General features: G+C 39.4%; 1 pseudogene; it reads left to right on the top strand.

Moving 5' to 3' along the window:
• Positions 1-20,819: 20,819 nt before the first annotated feature.
• Positions 20,820-21,361, top strand: LOC123453254 (annotated as a pseudogene).
• Positions 21,362-23,113: the final 1,752 nt, after the last annotated feature.

The raw sequence follows: 23,113 nt of genomic DNA, 5'->3' as shown, positions 1-23,113 counted from the left end.
AGACCTGCACAAAATTGGGCCTATTATGTTCCACTGGGGCAGAAGGAGTGGCTTGTGAGGCCTCACCCCTACTCAAAGATATATAGACATTTAATAGTTGCTGAGAAAGAGTTAGATTTTTCTTCTTAGTATAAATTGTCCATATTCATGTAAGTAGCCCCAATTAAACACATTGCCTCACACAGATACACTTGGGTAGAATAATGTTTTTATTATTGTTTGTTTTTTGTTTGTTTCTATCATTGGCTCCCTATCTAAGGTAGGTAGATGTTTGTTCATGTCTCATCAGGAAAAGTTCATACAAAAGAAAACCTCAATTTATAATTTAACAATGTTAAAGTTGTTTGTGATGGTGTGTGTCTCTAATCCTATCATTCTAGAATCTGTCACAGAAGGATAAAGAACTTGAGGCCTACCTGGCCACATTGTGAGACCCTGATTAGGCTATGAAGGCTCCCATCTCATGTATAAGATTAATGCCTATCAAAGGGTTCAAGGGGACTATATATGCCTTTTTTGTCTTTCTATCCCTTCTGCCACATGAGAATGCAGCATTCAAGATGCCATTTTGGAGCCAGGTATCATTACATATACCTATACCTATAATCCCAGCTAAATGAAGCTGAAACAAGAGTATTGTGAATTCAAGGCCATCTTGAACTACGTAACAAGTTCCAGGCAAGTCTGGGCTAAAGCAGATTCCCCCATTCCTCCTCCCCCAAGCAAGAAATGAAAGTCAGATATGGTAATGCATGCCTTTAATCTCTAGCACATAGTAGGTGGAAGTAGGTTGGTCTGGAAAGATGTCTCAGAGGTTAAAGGCACTTTCTTGTAAAGCCAGACATCCTGGGTTTGATTCCCTAGCACCCATGTAAAGTCAGATGCACAAAGTAGGTGGAGGTTACCCTGAGGCACATAGAAAACCTGAGGCCATTCTGGGCTACATGAAACCCTATCTTTTAAAAGGTCATTGTATTAGTTATAGTTCTCTAAAGGAACAGAACTGATAGAATAACTATGAATTATAAAGGGAAGTTATTACATTAGGTTACAGGATACAGTCTGGGAGTCCAACAAGAGCTGCCTGCAGACTGTAGAGTCTGAGGACCCAGTAGCTGCTCAGTCCACGAGGATGGATGCCTCAGCTTTCCCAATTTGACACTGAAGGAAAATCTTGGAGAGCTCCTGTCTGTAGTCCAGGTGGGAAGGCTGATGAACTGGGTTCCAATGCCCCCAAAGGTTAGCAACAGGGTAGATAGATGCACTCATCAATGAGTAGCACAGACACCCAGGCAAAAGGCTCTGTGTTTTCATGGAGCTTCTGTATATAGTCCATTACTGGAAGGGATGCCCACTCTGGAGGACGGACTTCCTCCCTCAGTTAATGTTTCCTAGAAACTCCTTCACAAACCACCTAAAATGCAGCACTTTTATTTAATTTCTAATCTGATCACATGAACAACAGAGCTTAACCATCACAGTCATTTTGGAAATAGAAAAAGTAGCTTTTACATACCCTTTTCACTTCCCCAAACAGCTCCAAAATGAATTTTTGATGGAGAAAATGATAATAAAGTGTTCAGAATGGGGAAAACTTAAAAAAATAACAAATGTCAGAGATAGGAAAATGCAGGAGGTCTGAGGAGGATATGAAGGGAAAACAAGTTTTATAGGATCAAATACCTTTAATGTGTTAAAACACACACACACACACACACACACACACACACACACACACACAAATGGGACTCTCAGGGAGCAGCTGGAAGTTTTCAGTTTGAGCTTTGCAGAACAATCACAGGATTTGAGATACAAAATTGGGGTCCTCTACTAGTCAGTTAAGATTGAACTTGTGGAAGAGATCAAGATTAACAAGGGAAATTAAATAGAAGATGAACGAGGCTAGCTGACTGGGAAATTAAAAAAAAATAAGATTATGAGGAGCTAGGAGGAGGGAGGCAGGGGAGTACCAGTTAGGTATGCAAGCAGTGACAAAAGCCAAGTGAAGAAAGAATGCCAAATATGAATATCAATCAACAGCATCAAATGTTGCAAAACAAACAGAATGAGCACTGAAAGGAGGTGGTGAATTCAGAAAGTGGAGTTGAGAATGAATAAAAGTCTCAAGTGAGAGAATGGTCAGGAGGAAACACAGTTGTTATAAGTAAATATGATAATATGTAGATATTTCTTTTGAGATGTTTGACTTTAAAGAAACTGAAAATATGGAATGGTAGTTAAATGGAAAATAGGGAGAAGGATTCAGAAAAAGTTTTTTGGACTAAGGAAGAAGACAGCTTTGATAAGTGAGTTTAGACAACAAGAGTCATGGATACCCAAAGGAGATATGTGATTGAAAACCACAGCACTGTAATAGTAGAGCTAGAAAAAACTTTAGAGACAGTAGACAATTTCTTCATTTTAACTGGTCAGTTTAAGGCCCAGTGAGGTGGCATCATTTGACCAAGGTCATTTAGCAAATTAGTGCTGCCCTGAGAGTAGTAGGTGCCCGTTTTTCAAATTCTCAGAGTGTTCTTTTTCCCATTACATATCTGCTTCATAGAATACCACTGAGAGTCTACACTTGTCTTCACCTCATCTGAATCCAATGGTCCTGTGTTCCTCTTCCTATATCAGTGATGATAAAAGTTAATGAGGTAGGGGCTGGAGAGATGGCTTTGCAGTTAAGGCACTTGCCTGAGAAACCTAAAGACCCAGATTCAATTCCCCAGTACCCATGTAAGCCAGATTCACTAGGTGGTGCTTGTGCCTGGGATTTATTTGCAGTGTTTAGAGGCCCTGGCATGCTCATCTCTCTCTCTCTCTCTCTCTCTCTCTCTCTCTCTCTCTCTCTCTCTCTCTCTCTCTCTCAAATAAATAAAAATGTTTATAAATAGTTAATGAGGCTACTACAGTAGTCTGAGTTTTAACTAGGTTGATGGCAGTAGTTACATAAGAAAGGATAGAGAATAGAGCATAATTTTCTATATTTCAACAAATATTTGTGATTAGCCCAAAGTTTCATTACTGAAAATTTCTTCAGAAAGCCAGCACCCTCCTAGCATCAATAAATATGAAAACTGTGGTAGTATTCAAAATTTTTGTTAAAGATGGAGTATCATGGCCTCAAACTCACTATATACCTTGTATTGAGGATGATTTTGAATTTCTGATCCTCCTATCTCCACTTCCCAAGTGCTGGGATCACAAGAATGTTATACCATTCCGAATTATTAAAGTACTTCATATGTTCCACTTGGTAGGCAGCGACTCTTATAGGCTGAACTACATCCCTAGCCCAAGAACCTGAGGCCAAAATCCTGAATCTAGGCAAAACTTTGAGGTCTTAGCCAGAATGATAAACTCATGGGAGAAAGGGCATTTGCTAGAAAGTAAGATGAGCTGAGTACCTGTGGTAGTTTGAATACATGACCGCCCCCTCCCCAATTAGATTCAGGAGTTTATTAAAACTTCTTGGCTTTCCAGACACCTGGCTCAAAGAGGTGTCACTGGGAGGAATTTATGGTCCAGCCCTAAGGTGTGGTGGTGGATTTGAAATTTCAGTCTAAAGATATGCAAAGTGCCTGAGTTCTGCCTGGAATCCCTAAGTCTGCTTATGTGTGCTGTGGCTTTTTCTTTTTTCCTTGTGCCTCCTCTCAGACCTATGAAAGCAGGGACTAGATTCTGCCATTATGGAACTTCCCTACTATCTTTAATAAATCACTTCCTCCATAACAGTGCCTGGTTTGAAAGTTTATTTTGGTGACTTGGAAGCTGTCTACTACAGTACCCATAAGCAAAATATTGAGATAGGAGCCTCCATGAGGATTACTTTCAAGCTAGTATAAGGAAGTGGGAAGTGGGAGGAGACAAAGAAAAGCCTTTGGATTAGGAGGCAAAGCTACAGGAGTGAAAATGCCAATAGTAATCGATAATTGTAGTAATGAGTCCTGTCATGGTTCTTGAAGTAAGATGGTTTTTTTTTTTTTTTTTTTTTTTTTTTTTTTTTTTTTTTTTTGCTTTTGGAAAGACACATTTTGCTTTTTTTTTTTTTTAATGTGCTTGTCATTTTATAGAGTAAGTAATTCCTAAAATGTGAACACCTTCACATCCATATAAATGTTTAAAGGGGACTGGAGAGGTGGCTTAGCGATTAAGCGCTTGCCTGTGAAGCCTAAGGACCCCGGTTCAAGGCTCAATTCCCCAGGACCCACGTTAGCCAGATGCACAAGGGGGGCGCACGCATCTGGAGTTCATTTGCAGTGGCTGGAAGCCCTGGTGTGCCCACTCTCCTCTCTCTCTATCTGCCTCTTTCTCTCTCTGTTTGTCGCTCTCAAATAAATAAATAAAATAAAATTTAAAAAACCCTGCACATTCAATGGCTTATGATACATAAATAAAGATGCTGACTTCTTTCAGGGTCTATTATTAAAAAAAATAAATAAATGTATAAAGGCCCTTTGTATATACATGCTAGGAAACCAGTATGCACTTTGTGAAAGAGTGAATCATATTTCCTCCTCCTCCTGCACCTGTCTTCTTTACTTCTGAATCTATTGAATTTACTTGTTTTATCATCTGTATTTTTCAGTTTCAGATAGGGCTGTATATGTATTTCTGCCTATAATCTTAGTTATTATAAAAGTACATTTTATTCTTGTATGCTTTAGTGCCCTTTTCAGGAAAATAATAACATATTTTGGATAGATTTCATCCTGGTATATTTTTGTTGTTTATGAGAAATTGACATTTCTTGATGATAAATACTAGCTCGCCAACACCTGAGTGATTGCTAATTCTAATCAGTTGCTAATAAGTAAAAAAAAAAAAAATGTAAAAATAATACTGAATTTGTTTTCTCTTCCATATGAAGTACTTACTCTCCTAAAATAATGATTCCCAGTCTCTTACCTAGGGAACTGTGATTTGAAATTTGATATACCGAAGTAAAGAACATGTCCCTGTGCTCTCCTATCTTATGAAGAGAACAATGTAAAAGAACTAAAAGGTTTTAGAAGACCTGGATTTAAATTCCATCCTAACTCTGCAAATGAACTTCAGATGTATGTGCCACTCTATGCATCTGGCTTTACATGGGTACTGGGAAATTGAACCCAGGCCAGCAGGCTTGCAAGCAAGTGCTTTTAACCATGGATCTATCACCCCAGCCTAAATTTCTTTGTAAACTGTTTAGGATGAAGAAGTGGGATTGATGAATCCCATTCTTTTATCCTGTGGCTTATTTGCTTTATTGTACCCTCCACTTTTATAACTGAGTGCCAAGAGATCAATCAGGTAGCTGGGAAGTGGTATGAAAATGAAGACAACTTTGTCAACATTTGTTACAGATTCGTTCATTGGGTACATCCATGTTATATGTAGCAACAAACTGAAACTCTTGGAAGACATTTGGATTTCACTGTGGCTAGTCCAGAGGTCTTGGGTTTGCATTATTATGCAAGCAAAAAGTCTGCATGATTTGGAGTGAACATAAAAGCAAGCAGGTGAGCAGAATCAAAAAATGTTGTTTATAGAAAAACCTAGCTAACATAGTACTGAATTATATCAGAATTGGTCTAGCAGATGGACTTTTACAATTCAGTAAAGTGCATCTGGGTCTAATTATATAAATAATATTTTATATAATTATAGAAAGGTGTGTAGATCAATATATAAATGTTAAATAATTAGGGATTCATTTCATACTCCTCAAAGTGAAGAAATTACCTCACCTAATTGGCTTTAAGGAGTCATTCCAATGTCATTGTGCTGATGCCGAAATTGAATTTAAAACTCAAAGGAATAAGGCTCATACAAGAAAATTTGAATAATTTGTCATTACTACAAAATAATTGGGATCAGAATGGAAGTAAAAAGCTACTGAGCCTTATGGGACTTGTGACACTGGAACATTTTCATAAAGGCACTCCTCAGAATTTCATAATATGGTATGCTAACTAAAAATGATAGTGAAAACCTACCTTATGTAGTGACTAACTTCTTCTTCCTCTTTTCTTCAGTTTTGTCATTGTATGGTGTGATAAGACTTCTATATATAACCCTTGTTAGATCCTGTCTCCTCAGGCTGCGTACTTTTTAGGACCTCGCTCTCTCTCTTACACACACAAACACAACTATTTTATAAAAATTAAGTGTCCCTTTTATTTGGGTCTCTTCATGCAGAAAGAAAAAAAAAGAAAAAAATCCTTCTGAATATTCTGTAGGAAAGATAACTTTGTTTTACAAACTTTTAAGGCAAAGCACTGCTCTCTGCTGGATAGCCAAGGAAAAGTATATGAAGAGTATTGTGACATTTTTTTTTTTAATCTGTTGAGATAGCACAAGGCTGCATGATTACACTGAAGAGTATAGACACATGTTAAGGACCTGCAGAATTAGGATGAGTGACTGGAGAACAAATATGTTGTCCAATCAGAGGACTTATAAGTACTTTCCTATAGATGTTGGCTCAGTCTTTTGTCATGTAAAAGATTTCTGAGGGATTTGTGTGAAGGGGCTATGACCTGGGAAAGTAAAGATCCACACTCTATGCTGTAGCCCTAGTCCTGGCTCAGACTCACTATATTGTTACTTGCTAATTGTTTAATCTGCTTTTTAACAAAGTGAGGATCTATTTTGTTCCTTTTTTTCATTATTAGGTTATGTAGGTACTCAGTGTGTAAGCAGCACATGTTGGTGCCATTTAGTCTCCTCCCTGTCCTCCCCCCTCCGAAGGGACCCTTCTCATTGGGGACTGTGGGTCAAACATACTGGGGTAGTTATGAGTTGTGGGTAGGAGGCATTGTCTCTGTGCATAATGTCCCAACTTGTGGCTCTAACAATCTTTCTGCCCCCTCTTCTTCAAATTTCCCTGAGCCATGTTGGTTTCATTTTAGGTCTACTTCAATGATGAGGTCCTGGGAGCCTCTGTGTCTCAGTATCTCTGGTTTGGTAGGAGTTGAGTGTTCTCTGTGTCTATCTCCTTTACCCTTGTGCTGATACCAGGTTCAATTACTCTATGGTTTCATCTGGGGTCCTGGTGAGGTGTGATAGGCTGATTCTCTCCTCATGTTTTGCAACCATCTGAAAAAGAGAAGCAGAATCTCCAATGGAGAGTGAAGTCAGAACTGGATAAACGGGATAGCCATTATTATTTTAGAGAGAATTTAATCGGTGTGGGCCCTCTTGTATTCCAAGATTGGTGGGAGTTTGATAGTGGAGAGCAAACTCATTTTTTGGATGTGATTCTGACTTGTTTCCCAGTTCCAGCTATGGGTTATAGTCCCCTGAGTGTATCTGTTAGCCAATTCAAGAGCAACTGGTTACCCACCATGGCTGTGTGCCATTATTGCATTTGTGTGAGCATCACATCAGGTTGTTTGCTGCTGAGTATCTTAGACCACGAGTTGCTTGGAGAGATGTTGGCCATTTTCCCCTTGTTGTTCATGTAACACCTTCTGGCACTAGATAAGTTGTCTGGGGACTGACTCTCTTCCAGATTCCAGCCAGATCTCTCCATGTTCTGTACCAACAGCATATGGTGTCTTTGGCAGTAGATTCTGATCTTTGGTGGGTAATCAAGTGCTTTGACAGAAGTCTGTCTTCTTTGGGGAGAACTTGTAGGTCTCTCTGATCAACAGCTCATTGTACATCCTGGTACTGAGAGTTACAGGCCAACACCCAAGGAAAATAAGGAAGAAAAATATAGGTAATATAAAACAGAAAGAGAGAAAAGAAAGTGAGAGAGAAACATGAGAAGCTTAAGCTTCATCATACCCTCTCCAGGGCCCTTTGATTCAGGTGTTCCCTCTAAGGACCTGATAAAGGTTCAATCTTTTAGTTTGTCTTTCAGGATATAGGAATTTGTGGTACCATTGACATTTGGGTCCAGTTTTGTGCCTCCCCCTACCTTTACCCTCCACTTCTACCCCACCCTCACTATTGTCTGGACCTTGAGATGCCTATTAGATATGTCAGCATCTCAGGCAGATCCATATTAGGAGCCACAGATGAGTGAAACCATGTGACAATTATCTTTCTGTGGTTGGGTGAGTTCACTGAGAATGATCTTTCCAAGTTTGACCATTTTTCTTCAAATTTCATTGTGTCATGTTTGCTTACTTCTGTGAAGAATTCCATCATGTAGATATACCACATCTTGGTTATCCATTTGTCTAATGATGGACATCTGGTTTAATTCCAGCTCTTAAGTATTAAGAATTGAGCAACTATAAACATGATTGAGCAAATCTCTCTGAAATGAGGCATGGAACTTTTAGGGTAAATGCCTAGTAAGGGAATAACTGGATCTGTTGGTAACTCTATAGTCAACCTTTTTAGAAGTCTCAGTATTGCTTTCCAAAGTGATTGTACCATCTTATATTCCTACCAATACTGAATGAGGGTTCCTATTTCTCCACATCCCTGCCATCATTGGTTTTCATTTGATTTTTTAATGTTCGTTGTCCTTAATGGGGTAAGGTGGAATCTCATAGTTGTTTTAATTTGCATTTCCCTGATGATGAATGATGTTGAACATTTTCTTAAGTGTGTGTCTGCCATTTGTATTTCTTCCTCCGAGAATTCCCTGTTCAGTTCTCTGCACCATTTTGTGAGTGGGTTGTTTGATTTTTTTATTGTTCAGGTTTTTGAGCTTTTTGTACATTATAGAAATTAGGCCTCTGTCAGTTGTAGAGCTGGAAACAATTTTCTCCCATTCTGTGGGTAATCTATTGGCTCTACTTGTATGTTTGTCTGTGAAAAATCATTTCAGCTTCATGAGATACCAATTTTTAAGTGATTGTTTAATTCCCCGGGCTACTGGGGTTTTGTTCAGGAAGTCTTTTCCTACACCTATATCATGGAAAGTCCCTCCTATTTTTTCTTCTGGTAGTAACAGAGTTTCTGGTCTTATATTGAGGTCTTTCATCCAACTGGACTTGATTTTTGTGCATGGCAAGATGTGTGGACCTTGTTTCATTTTCCTGCATATGGTTCTACAGTTTGTCCAGCAACATTTGTTGAAGAGGCTGTCTTTTTTCCAGTCTACATTGTCAGGACCTCAAGCTCCATGCCTCAGGTTTTGTTTTATGAATTGTGGTACACCTGTATTTGGTACATAAAGAATGATGATTGTGATATCCTCTTGTTGGATCATTCCCTTGATAAGTAATAAGTGGTCTTCTTTGTCTCTTTTGAGTTCTTTTGGTTTGAAGTCTATTTTATCTGATAATAGTATAGCTATGCCTACTTGTTTCTTATTTCCATTTGCTTGGAATATCATTTTCAACCCTTTCACCCTGATGGGGCTTCAGTCTTTAGTGGTGAGGCACATTTCTTAAAGACAGTAGATTGAGGGGTCTAATTTTTTAATCCACCCTGTTAGCTTATGACTCTTGATGGGTGAATTAAGGCCATTAATGTTTAGGGTAATAACTGTGAGGTTTGATTTAATCCCTGCAATATTGTGGTGGTTTATGTGGTTTGGGTTTTCTTGGACATTATAGTATGTGTGCCTTGTCTGAGTTTGGTTATTGTGATCCACTTCTTGTAGGCACTTGAGAATGGTTATTTGGCTCTTCTGTGTGGAGAAGTCCCTGGAATACTTTCTGTACGTTTGGCTTTGTGTTCATATACTTGTAAAGCTGACTTTTATCATGGAAAGTTTTTCTTTCACCAGTTTATATGAGGGGTAGTTTTTCTGGGTAGAGTTGTTTGGGTTAGAAGCAATAGGTTCTTAGACTTTGCAGTGTTCAATTCCAGGCCCTTCTGGCTTTCAGGGTTTCCATTGAGAAGTCTGAAGTAATTCTGATAGGCTTACCTTTATATATAGTGTGCGATTTCTCCCTAGCTGCTTTAAGGACTTTCTCTTTGTGATTGATGGTTAATCTTAACGATAATATGTGTTGGAGAATTTCTCCTTTGGTCCAGTCTGTTTGGAGTTCTGTTTGCTTCTTGTGACTTGATGGGACTTTGTTTTGAGTGGGTGGGAAAGTTTTCTTTGATGATTTTGTTGATTAAGTTCTCCTTGCCTTTGGTATGAATTCTTCCCCTTCTGGTATTCTTATGTTCTGATCACAAATTTTTTTGAACTTATTGAAACTTTTGGGCTCACAAACTGTTTCTTATGTTTTGTCTTCCAATTCTGAGTTTCTATCCTCCACATGGCTGACTCTATTCTTGAGAGCTTCTGTAGAGTTTTGGGCTTGTTCAATTTGGTTTGTATTTTCTACTGCCTTTATATGTATAGTATACAAACCTCTGTCACGTTCCCTTTTAATGTCATATTCTGATTTTCTTTTCTTAAATATGTTTTTTATTATTAGATAGGGACATATTTTGTATGTAACATCACTTGTTGGTCCCATCCTTTCTCTCCTCCATGACCCTTTTCTGAAGAGGCCTTCTTCACTGGGGATGCAGGTCAACCCCATGGGTATTGTGGGTCATGCATTATGGGGCAGCAGTAAGTTATATGGGGGAGAGGTAATGTCTTTGTGCAAAATGTCCCAACTTCTGGCTCTAACAATCTTTGCTCCCACTCTTCTGCAAGATTCCCTGGACTATACTGGAACATTTTAAGTCTACTTCAGTGATGGGCACTTAGGAGCATCTAGATGTCTGGTTTGGTTTGGCTAACAGATCTGCTCATTGGAAAGGTAACCATACCTGGAATTGGGAAACAAGTCAGAATTATAATCACATAATGATTCTGCTTTCCACTGTCAAGCTTCCACTAACTTTGGGCTTTTAAAAGTGTCTAAACCCTTATAATTCTCTAAATTAGTACTGGCTATCCCATTTAACTGCTGCTGACTTCACTCTCCATTGGAGAATCTGCCAGATGGGAACTGGACTTGAGGAAATAAATGACCCAGCGCATTCCACCCTGTCCCTAGCTGAAACCACAGAGGAATTGGGGAAATGAGCAAGAATGCTGCACTCTCAGTTAAGCTGATATCAGCGCAAGGGTGATGGAGAAAGATACTGAGGACACTCAACACATACCAAACCAGACATTTTTTTGATTTTCTTAATGCTTCTTGGAATTCACACTTGCATTTATTTTATTTTATTTTTATTTATTTATTAGAGAGAGAGAGAGAGAGAGAATGGGCACACCAGGGCTTCTAGCCACTGCAAACAAATTACAGACACATGCACCACTGGGTGCATCTGGCTTATTTGGGACCTTGAGAATCAAACCTGGGTCTTTAGGCTTCGCAGGCATGTGCCTTAACCACTAAGCCATCTCTCCAGCCCCAACCCTTGCATTTCTTTATGTCTGCATTGAGATTAGCCAGCTGATTATTGAGATCCTCTTTTATTTTTTCCCCTCTCCTTTAGATCATTTAATTGTCTTGAACCCTTCCTGGTTCTTTTCTATTAGGTCTAATCTAGTGAGGACAGCATTCCTACAATTATTGGACCTTTGTTGATTTTCTGTAAGTTCTGCTAATTGCTTGGCCAGGGTTGCATAGCTTGTATGTGCATTTTGGGATTTTGATCCTAATGTCTCTTCTATGTTTTGATTAGAGACTTCCATTACTAGGCACCCATGTTGGATTGACTTGCATTTGATTTTTGTGCTGTGGTATGCCCATCACAGTGTAGGAGTCTTGTTTAATTTAGAAGGAAGCTGTAGTATACCCTAAAAGTGTCTTCAGTGATTATTCCCTTTTATGTTTGCTTTGATTAAGCTTTTGATGGGAATGGGGGCTTATCTGCTCAGAGGGAAGGAGCCTGCTAGGTTCTGGTGGGGGTCCAAGAACCAGATGAAGTAGCTTGTTGGTTGGTGGTTCCAGGTATGAGATTGCATGGTCAGGTGGCCTGAGGGGTCAGGGGCAGGGAAGAATGGGACAAAGCTGACTGATAATGTGGCAGGGGCAGTGAGGGATGGAGGATGGGATTGTGTGTTGGTTCTGGGATGCTGAGGGGTGAGGGGATGGGACAGTGGGATCTGTTGCAAGCTTGTAGCAGGGGTGAAAGTGACTTCTGTGCCCTGTGACATGATGGGGCATGATATGGGACTGCTGCAGGTCAGGTGATGTGCAGGGGGGATGGGAGGTCCTGGTTGTGGGAAGGGGAAGGGAAACCAACGGAGGGAGGGAGGGGTGAATACTAGCCTGCTGTCCTGGGTCCAAGTAACCTGCAGGAAGTGTACAAGGACCTGGCCCACACCCAGTGGGGCAGCGGGAAGGCTGGTGGTTATGCATGGAGGTTCCTGGTGGCCAGAAAACTGAAAGGAGTGAGGGGAGACACTAGCCTGCTTACCTGGGTCCCAGTAGCCTGTGGGTAGTACAGGAAGACCTGGCCCATGCACAGCAGGGTGGCGGGGGGGGGGCGACAGTCATGAGTGGAGGTCCCCAGTAGCTGGAAAAATGAAGGAGGTTGGGGGGAACACTAACCTGCTGACCTGGGTCCAAGTAGCCTGCGGGTCAGATAGGAGGACTTGGTCCACTCACGGTGGGGCAGTGAGTGGGAGGGCGGTCACAGAGAGGTCCCTGGTGGCAGGAAAACTGAAGGAAGGAGGGTGAATGCTATCCTGCTGACTGGTGTCCCATTAGTCTGCAGGAAGTGCAGGAGGACCTGGTCTGCACATGGTGGTCCTGGCTGGGATGGCATAGTGCAGGAGGAACCTGTTGGTGGGGCAGCTGGGAGGGTGGCTGGGGCAACTGCTTGAGGGGGTTGGGGGACTGGTGGGCTACCTGAGAGAGTGGGAATTAGCTGATTCCCTACTTTGCTCCTCTGAGTTTAAGAGTCCAAGAATCGCTGAAGAAAGACTCCAGACTCAAATAGTATGCAAAAACAAAGAGCGTTTATTCTGCAGAATCAGCCAGCATGTGGAGGTCAACCATTCATACAAAATGGTTACCCTTAGAGGAGCTCGCAGGCTCCTTTTAAGCACAGCTAGATGAATTTTGGTGGGTTTAGTCTTTTCTAACATGATTGGCTAATTTGAACAGTAACTATACTTGCATTCTTTTGATTGGTCCTAAGGTTTTGGCAGGCTAGGTCTAGGGGAATTCCCGGTGGGTTAGGTAATCTTTAAAATGATTAGCTAGGCAAGCAGCACTTACAGTTGTGAAACTCTGATTGGTTGGGGCAGAAGGCATGAAAGGGACATGTCTGGGCATGTCCAGGAACTGCTCAGCCTCTGGGCAGCTATCTTCCTGGCCACATGTCAGGGCAGGCCCTTTCCAGAAGTCCTGCCTGCCTCTCTGGGAAAGTGAAACTTAGCCTAGTTAGAGTGGCCTTACTGAAGCCTGTCATGGCATCAGTTTGGTCCCTTCATGAGCTCTCCCACTGGAGGTCTACTAGGATCTCCAAACTCCTAAAAACTGCAACAATCTTGTCTTTCCTTACTCACAATGTGAGGTTTAGTTAGGCAGACACCATCTTCACTGGGAGTCCTCTACTTTATTCCTTTTTAAAATAGTTTTAAATTTTTTTCATATTTATTTATTTATTTATGAGAGAGAGTGTGTATGTGTGTTTGGTGTGCCAGGGCCACCAGACACTGAACATGAACTCCAGACACATGTGCCACCTTGTGCATCTGGCTTATATGGGTTTTGGTGATATGATGTGAAATGTGTGTGTGAGTTTGTTTATTTCTCTTTTTGAAGTTTTGTTTTTAGATATCCTATATGAAAACTCTTCTTTCTTTCTACTGTCAGTATTCCAGTATTCAAAAGAAATAAAGAAAAAGAGAATGGCTTTTCACTACTGTCATTTTCTCAGTTTAAAGCTGTCTCTCTCTCACTGTGTGTGTATATGTTTGTAGACAGACAGACAGACAGACAGACAGACACACACACACACACACACACACACACACACCTTCCATCTTATGCGGATCCTAGCTACAAATGATTGGACTTCTATGTGAGTTTGAATAAAACTCAGTAGCAGAGGCCAGTAAGCTAGAGAGGGGATATAAAGGGAATATAAAAGGAGGGTGGGGAACTTAATAGGATGGTACTGTGTATATCTAAGGAGAAAAACAGATGAATGGGGGTGGAAAGGCCTATGTGAGGTCAGGGGAAGAGACTGAGAGAAGGAAAGGTGGGGGAGGGCTAATAAAAATCTAAGAGGGTATGAATAAGTCATATGGAAACCTACTTTTTTGGACACTAGAACAACCAGAAGCCTTATATTTTTATTTGAATATTTTTCAGTGCCAGGGATGTGATACTTTATAGCAAATTGTTTGCCAGGGAGGTTCCTGATGCCCCAAAACATTACAGGCCTATTGCCAAGGCTGATGGTTTCCCACCAGGAATAAATGGTAAGACCCTACTGCTGAAGACTTCACATACATGGGCTGCAAGGTCACTGAGAAATCCTGCTGGGGGTGAGCTGAAAACCTACTTCATGTAGACCAGCTGAAAGAAAGTTGGAAAAAGCTATGCTGCATGCAGTTCAATGGAAGAGAGAGAAATCCAATGGAGATACTCAACAGTAGATGCTGCAAGCCTTCAATTTGGCCAGCCAGGCCAAATGAGCCAATGGGTATAATAGTGGCATGTCTGTTATGGGGGAAACAACCACTCTTTAATTGGAATGGAGGAATTCTCCATGAGAAGGAATACGTGCCAGATACTGAAAACCTACAACAGAGGTAGTCATGAGCCCTAGGTGTATAGCATCTGCTGGTGTTTGGCTAAATGTATGTACTATATGCTCACCAAACTGCCCTGTAAGCACTTCTCTTAATGTTCATACCTATATATTAATACTACTCTCAATTTTGGTTAGATAAGCTGCTCTTTTCAGATGGTGATGACCCTGGGATGATTTAGAAGACACCATGGTGCTGAGAAGTGACAAAGGAGAGCTCAGCAATGAAATATCTCTATCATACTTTCCAAGGCTCAGGGTCCATTGCACAAGAGGTGGCAGGAAGAATGTACAAGCCAAAGGAAGGGTAGGAATCCTTACAACATGCTCCTCCAGATACAAAATGACCTGGCTATCTGTGACCTCACAGTGCCTGACACTACCTACACAAGACCATCATAAGAGGAGGAAAAGATGATGACATCAAAATAAAAGAGAGACTGATTGAGAGGGAGAGGGGAAATGATGGAGAATGGAGTTTCAAAGGGGGAAAGTGGGGGGAGAGAGGGAATTACTATGGTTCATTGTCTATAATTATGGAAGTTGTCAATAAAAAAGACTACTTTTTTTTTTTACATACTTTGAAGGGACTACATATATACTGCCTTAAATAGCCACTGTACTTTCCTGTTTCTATTGCCTACTTTTTTATGTTATTTACCATATGACCCTGTTGGTTGTTTTAGTCCCTTTAACTATCCTTGGTGTTCCTTTTTCATATTACCTACACTCAAACATCTGTATTCTCTTTCTCAAACCAAATTTCTTAGAACAAAGATGGAGAAGAGGGCTATTTTTAAGTTAATATGAGGTAATAAATACTGGCTGAATTAAAAATGAGTGAACCAAAAGAATATAAACCTTTTTCAGTTGGGTCTTCAAAGGTAAGTCTGGTGATTCTGCTTTCCATTCTAGTCTCTCCTTGTAACAGGGGAGGGTTTTCCCTACTTCAAGGCAACAAAATCTTCCTTTCCTCCAGAGCCTTAGAACAAACAAACCATAAGCAGTTTGTGTATGTTCAAGGGTTGATCTGCTTAAAGTGTGTCATTATGCCCTTACTATTACGATTACTCTGGCCAATGTACTCATGATTTGACAGATGTATGAGTCAATTTTTAACCTTTATACAGTTTTGACCTCTCTGCTACATTTGGCAATGTTGATCCCTTTTTCTCTGAATATTGTTGTAGTCCTGGCATTAATGCACCTATTCCCTTCTGGTTTTTACAACTTTTTGCCTGCTTGTATACATACTGACTACTGTAATATTCCCTATTTTGCTATTTGACCTTCAAATGCCACTGATTTATAAAATCATGTGTCCAATTTTATCTTTGCTTGGACCATAGCATCAATGAGCACAATATGAGCACCATAGAAGCTGCTATCTCTGTTATGATGGTGACCAAACCTATACTTTGGCTCACATTCTTCCCCCTGTTCAACTCCAAGTACTCATATACAATTATTACTGAAGTACACATTAGATGTGTCTTTTCAAAAGATATACTTTATTTGTGTGCATGTGTGCATGTACTGGTGTGTGGGAAGGGTACACTAGAGTTTCTGGCTTCTATAAACTAATGTCAGATACTTTCATCAGTTTGTATGTCTGGCCTTATTTGGGTGCTAGGGAATTGATCCTGGCTGGTAGACTTTGCAAGGTGTATTTTTAACCACTGGACAATTTCCCCAGCCCCCTGGCTGTCTCTTAACTATCTTAAATACACCATGACCCAACCACTATTACTGTCTAAAACTTGCTTGATTTTTTGCTTTTTTTTTCTTACAAGCTCATCACCTATGTTGTTTACTCTTCAGAATAATGGTATTGTTATCTAGCTAGGTACTAAACTAGATATTTCAGAGTCATCCTTGAGTGACCCTTCTTCATCCTCTGTCCAGTTTCTCACTACCTACTATTAAATTTTCATATTTATCATTTATTATTCTACTTATCCTTTTTGGCCCTATTGCTTACTTCAATTACTTATGGACTTCCATGGTTTTAGAAATTCCTTCACTGGTCTTCCTAATATTTTCCCACTTCATTCTCTTTACTGCTACCACAATGATTATATGTATTATTTGTGAAAGGGAGAGAAGGATAGAAAGAGAATGGGCACACAGCCACTGCAAACAAACTCCAGATGTATGTGCCACCTTGTACATCTGGCATATGTGGGTACTGGCCAATTGAACCTGGATCCTTAGGCCTCACAGGCAAGTACCTTAACCCATAAGCCATTTCTCCAGACCCACAATGATCTTTTAAAAATGCACATCTGATCGTGGCACTCCTGTTTTTATAATTATATCGCCTTCTTATTGCTACCAGATAAAACTCACACTTGTTGGTCTCTTAACTTCTAGGACAAGTCTGTCTCTCTTTACTGTCTCTTTCTCAGTCTAACCTCAACCATTATCAAATTTCTTACAAGTCCATCACCTATGTTGTACCTCTGTGTCTGTATGTATGTTATCACTTGTTCCCCTAACATAATGTCCTTTTCTTCTTAGGCATCTGGAAAGTGCCTATTCATCTGTCTTAGTTGTTGTTTCCTTAGATTATCTTTGTGCTTGGTTGTACCTGGTATGGAATGTCATTGTTTATTATCAACCCACAATAATAGGTTCTCCACATTGGAATTTTCTCTTAATATTTAAAAAGTATTTTTAGTTATTTGTTTAAGAGAGAGGAAGATACAAATAGAGAGAGAATGGGGAACATGTCATGGCCTACAGCCACTGCAAATAAACTACAGATGCATGTGTCACCTTGTATGTCTTGTTCATGTGGGTACTGGGGAAACAAACCTGGGTCCTTAGGCTTCATAGGCAAGAGCCTTAACTGCTAAGCCATCTCTCCAGCCCTCTTAATATTTTTGATACTAACTCAGATGTTACATTTGTATTTATGTTTTTATAGGCTGAATTTACTTTTATATTTACTATTTTTGTATTTATTTATGGGTTCATAGCTTGTCATACATCATGTAAAAAACAAATGATATGTGACACTGGATACAGATACAGAATACTTTCTATTCAGAGCATATGAAGTTTGAAGACAAGCCTGTAGAAGTCTGTAATCAAAATCAAATTATTTACTTATTTATCATTTGGAAAATTAACATAATTAATAATTCAACCATTTCAGCAATTCTTATATGCACAGCTAAATGATTTTAATTTTTAAATGATCTTTTCATATAAAATGTAATAGAGAGAAAATCTAATAAAAAAGGAATGGATATTGATTAGCCATAGGTTCTCTCTAAGGTAATCAAATACTCATTTTGAAGAAAGATGCTAAACAGAGTTCATTCAGATAATGTTTACTAAACATGATTTTTGTATGACTTTGCTTGAGAAGGAATAGGAAGTTGCACATGTACTTAAGGTTTTCCATTAAAAAATTAGTATTCTGGGCTGTGGAAACCTAGCATGAATAAGACTCTGGGTTTAATCTCAAATACTACCCAGCAAAGAAGGAAAACAGTCAGAGAAACAGTAGTAAACTCAAACATGATGGTGAGTGTCTACAATACCTTCATTTAGGAAGTGAAGGCAGGCCATTCTTAGCTCTGTAATGAGTTCAAGGCCACCTATTCTAAATGAGACTGTTTCAAAAGAAAAGAGAAAAGGAAGGAAGCAAGGAAGAAAGAGAGGGGCAGAAGAGATGGTTTGACAGTTAATACACTTGCCTGCAAAGCCTAGTGACTCAGCTTTGACTCCCCAGTACCCATGTAAGAAAGATACACACAGCAGTGCATGTGTCTGGAGTTCATTTGCAGTGGCTAGAGGACCTAGCATGCCCATTCTCTCCCCACCCCAAATAAATAAAATATTTTTTTTAAAAGAGAAAGAGAGAGATAAAGAAAGACTGATTAAATACATGGAACAAGTATTCAGTGACACAAAGATTACTATAACGTCATCTCTGCTTTGAAGGACTACAGGTAAGTATATAAATTGTTGAGTATTTCAGAAAAAAAAAACACAATTCATTATGAGCCACAGAGTGAAAAAATGTTTAGTTTAACTTTGCATGAAGAGTAGACAACATTTAAGAGTGAATTTTTAGAGATGAAGTGGCATGTGATAGGTAAAACATGAGCATGGAAGAAGGAATTTAGGTAAATGACTATTAAGATAATATACATTTTAATTTTTTGTAAAGAAAAAGACAGGTGCATATTTCTGTTTTTTAGTAAAGTGGAAAAGGCTTATGTTACCTATTTTCTGGTGGAAATAAAATAGCCTTACTATGGCTTTTTTTAAAAAAAAAACTTATTTATTTCAGAAAGACAGAGAAAGAAGAGAGAGAGAGAATAGGCATGCTAGGGTCTCTAGCCAGGGCAAACAAACTCCAAACACATGTATCACCTTGTACATCTGGCTTAGGTGGGTCTTGGAGAATTGAACTTGGGTCCTCTCTCTCTCTCTCTCTTCCTCTCAAATAAATTAAAAAAATTAAAAAAAATAAAAATGGGGCTGGAGAAGTAACTTCATGGTTAAGGAAAACTTGGGTCCTTTGGCTTTGTAGGCAAGCCCCTTAAACAGTAAGTCATCTCTCCAGCCCTACTATGGACTTTTCTATAAGATCAATGAATGTTTTCATGATATGTAAAAATGTGCTGTATAACAAATCAAATCCTAAGCCAGTCCTAAATGAAATACAATGTTTTACTCTTGAAGAAATGGGCATTCATGTCTTATTTCCTCTTATTGATATGTATTCATTTAATTTTATCCATCTTTCTTTCTCTATATTTTAGAAATACCTCTCTGACACCACTGTGGAAAGTTGAGACTGGAAGCAAGGGGATGAAATCTAAGGCTATCCAAATTTATATGGCTCTACAAGAGGAAAGAAGCAATGGGGCAGATATAAGGTTGGTTGGGAAGTAGAAATAACAGACCCAGGAGATGTGAAAAAATGTATAGCAGAACTTGGAAGTTTGCCTTAAGTAGCCAAGATTACCAAGACAGAGAATTCAGAAAGATATAGGACAATAGAGGGGAAAGGATGGTTTCAATATGAGACTTTCTTGACATAGGGCATCTAAGGAGAAATGTCTAGTAAGGAGATTACTCTTTGTAAATTTTAATCTCATTCCTTTTGCATTGACAAGTTTAGAGAATTGAGAGTAATTGATATATAAGTGGCTGTGTATTTGGATAAGATCACCTAAAGAATTGTTTATAGATACAAAAGGACCAAGGGTCAGTCAAGATAAAGCCTTGGATAACATGGGTACCTAGGAATTTAGTAAAGAATGAAGTCCATGAAGGTGGCTTTAAGGATTGTTAGAGAAGTAAAAAATGTATTTAAGGAAACAAAATGTAAAAATGTAGAATCTCTTGTGAGTGTTCAGCAATGTCATATGCCTCAGAATAACCTCTGAATAGACTTGACAATAAGTAGGCTAGATAATCTTTAGTGGCAACGAGATGAATAAGGTGGTAGAAGAAGCAGCCAAACAACAGCAGATGGAAGTAGAATACATGCTGTTCAGACTGATACTGGAACTTAGAATTCAAAGTAATGATAAGAACTAGGTAATTTCAAGAACCAGCCTATGGCCATAGACTCAGGAGTCTGATGATAAAGAGAGGTAAAACTGGGTGTGGTGGCGTACACCTTTAATCCTAGTGCTCAGGAGGCAGAGGTAGCAAGATTGCCATGAGTTCAAGGTCACTCTGAGACTGCATAGTGAATTACAGGTTAGCATGAGCTAGAGTGAGACTCTACCTTGAAAAATCCAAAAAAAAAAAAAAAAGAAGAAGAAGAAGAAGAAGAAGAAGAAAAGAAAAGAAAGAGAGAGAGAAATAGAGGTAAAGATGAGTGAAAATAATTATATTTTGGCTAGGGAACCTGTTAGTTTGGTCAATGTAAATCATATAAATCAGCACCAAAAATAAATACCTAAGAAAGGAGTCAAAAATCTCCAGAAAATGGAAGCAGACAACATGAGCATGACCTGTGATGGAAGTTATTTTAAGACTCTCCTCTCATCTCTTGTCTCCACTCCCTCTGTGGTCCTCACCACTCCCCTTACCCCACTTCCTTGCCTCTCTCCCAGTCCCTTCTCTCCTCACACCACCTGGCATCCTGCCCTTATTCCTTTCATTTACCAGGACCTACCAGCAGAACCAATACTGGGTGGAGAGGAGGGCTCTTGATATAGCACATGCATCGCTATTGCTCCCTTCTCCAATACTTTCTGATTAGGGGCTGTAGACTCCACTTTCCCACCCTGACCGACCTCATCAAGCATATCAAAGAAGACCACATCAATACAGACCTGTGAGTTTTAGAAAAGCAAGAATTATAGCAGACAACTTATGTTACCCTCAGATAATAGATTCATGATGGATGACATCTGCCAAGAGCAAGAGATCCTGAAGCAGAAGTTTCAGTGTAAGCTCTCACTGATCCTGACTAGCTCCATGTGGAAGACTTACTCCCTGTGTGACCCCATCTATTGCCCTCTTCTCTTCATTCTGCATCAGCACTCCAAGAGGAACCAAATACAACAGGGAAGAGGTGAACTATAAGGAGTAAGAAAGCAGTAAATTCTGGACCAAAGAGAGATTGATCAGTTCTAAAACATCCTCAGCTCCATATGCTTGAATGGAAGAGAGGAAAACCCTTTGGCCTGCTCAATTCTTAAATGTAAAAAAGATATACAGGGATGTGAATGGCATAAAGTACCATGCTATTTATGTCTGAAAACCACTTGGATGTCAGTGTGTGAGGAGTTATGAGTCAGCTCAGGGCCTGAAGCAGTACCACACTGGTCATAATTTCCAACAGTGGCTGATGTTGAAAATAAACACCTTCTTTCAGGTGAAGCATTTTACAGCACTTTATAGAAAACAAATGCATGCTTTAAGATTTTCTGAAATTTTTGAATTATGCATCATTTTAGAGTTAATGATTTTGTACATTTATCCATCACCACACTCATTTTCATGACTTTGATATAAGATGCTGAACAACAAAAAAAATCCATCTGGGCATGGTGGCACACACCTTTAATCCTAGCACTTGGGAGGCAGAGGTAGGAGGATTGCTGCGAGTTGGAGGCCAGCCTGAGAATACAGAGTGAATTCCAGGTCAGCCTGTGCTAGAGCAAGACCCTACCTCAAAAAAAAAAAAAATCTATCCAGCCCATTTTTTATAAAACAAAATAAAATTGATGGCATTGTTACATATTGCAGAAGGAAAGAATGTGAAAGAAATAATAGAGCTAGAGAAATGGCTTAGCGGTTTACATGCTTGCCTGCAAAGCCTAAGGACCCATGTTCTACTCTCCAGATCCTATGTAAGCCAGACACACAAGGTGATGCAAGCACAGGTTGCACAGGTACACTAGGTGGCACAAGCGTCTGAAGTTCAGTTGCAGTGGCTGAGGCCCTGGTGTGCCAGTTCTCTCTCTCTCTCTGCCTCACTCACTCTATAATTGTATGATAGCAGATTAGCAATAGTATGAGGAAGGAAAGAGCAGATACCATTTCTGCCCTTGTGATATTATGACAAGTGGAAGATGGAATAGTCAGTATTCATTTCTCCATTTGATTTAGGCTCCATGTAGAGGTTATGTTCTTAGTAAGCCCGGTAGGTTACAGGCATGTATTGGAAGGTAGGCTGAGGGTGCTATGTTGATTTATGGTAGAGTCAGAATTCCTGTAGATGGTAGAGTTGGCAAAGTAGGCATTATAGGGCTAGAGAGATGGCTAATCCATTAAAGGCACTTGCTTGGAAAGCCTGATGGCCTGGGTTAAATTCCCCAGTAACCACATAAAGCCATACACAAAAAGTGACATAAAATGTTTGTAGTACATTTGCAGTGGCAAAAGGCCCTGGCATGCCCATACTATCTCTCTGTCTGCCTTTCTCTCTCTCTCTCTCAAATAAATAAATATTTAAATATTTTAAAAAGAAGGTACTCTGTGGGAGGAAATATTAATCAGTTCTAAAATGAGGTTTTGTTTATGTGTTTAATTTTTTCTTAAATGTATGTTTTATTCCAGACATTTTGCAATAAACAGTTTAGATGTGGTCATTATATTGAGCTAAATATGGGTATTTAAATTACACTAAGTTAATACAATTACAGATCTCCTTCCTCAGCCACACTGGCCATATTTCAAGTACTTAACAGTAATATAACTGCCATCTTTATGCTATAAATATAGACAATTTTCATCATTGGAAAATGTTCTGTTGGAAAGAAGGAGTATTAGAAACATTGAGAGCTAACCAAACTGCTTATAGTCAGGCATGTCCAACCTTTTGAGCTTACAACACAATGTTGTCATCTACAGAGTTCACACTTTAGATGCAGGAAATTGAGTTTTTAAAAAACTCATACAGTTTAAGTAAATTTATGATTTTGTATTTGGCCATATTCATAATTATCCTTAGCCAGTTGTGGCTTGGTAGTGAAAGAAACTATTGGCTAAGCAGTCTACTGAGACT

The sequence above is a fragment of the Jaculus jaculus genome, chromosome X, assembly GCF_020740685.1.
Source record: "Jaculus jaculus isolate mJacJac1 chromosome X, mJacJac1.mat.Y.cur, whole genome shotgun sequence".
NCBI classification, from domain to species: Eukaryota; Metazoa; Chordata; class Mammalia; order Rodentia; family Dipodidae; genus Jaculus; species Jaculus jaculus.
The sequence above is the reverse complement of the archived record's forward strand: the minus strand, read 5'-3'. Positions and strand labels throughout refer to the sequence as shown.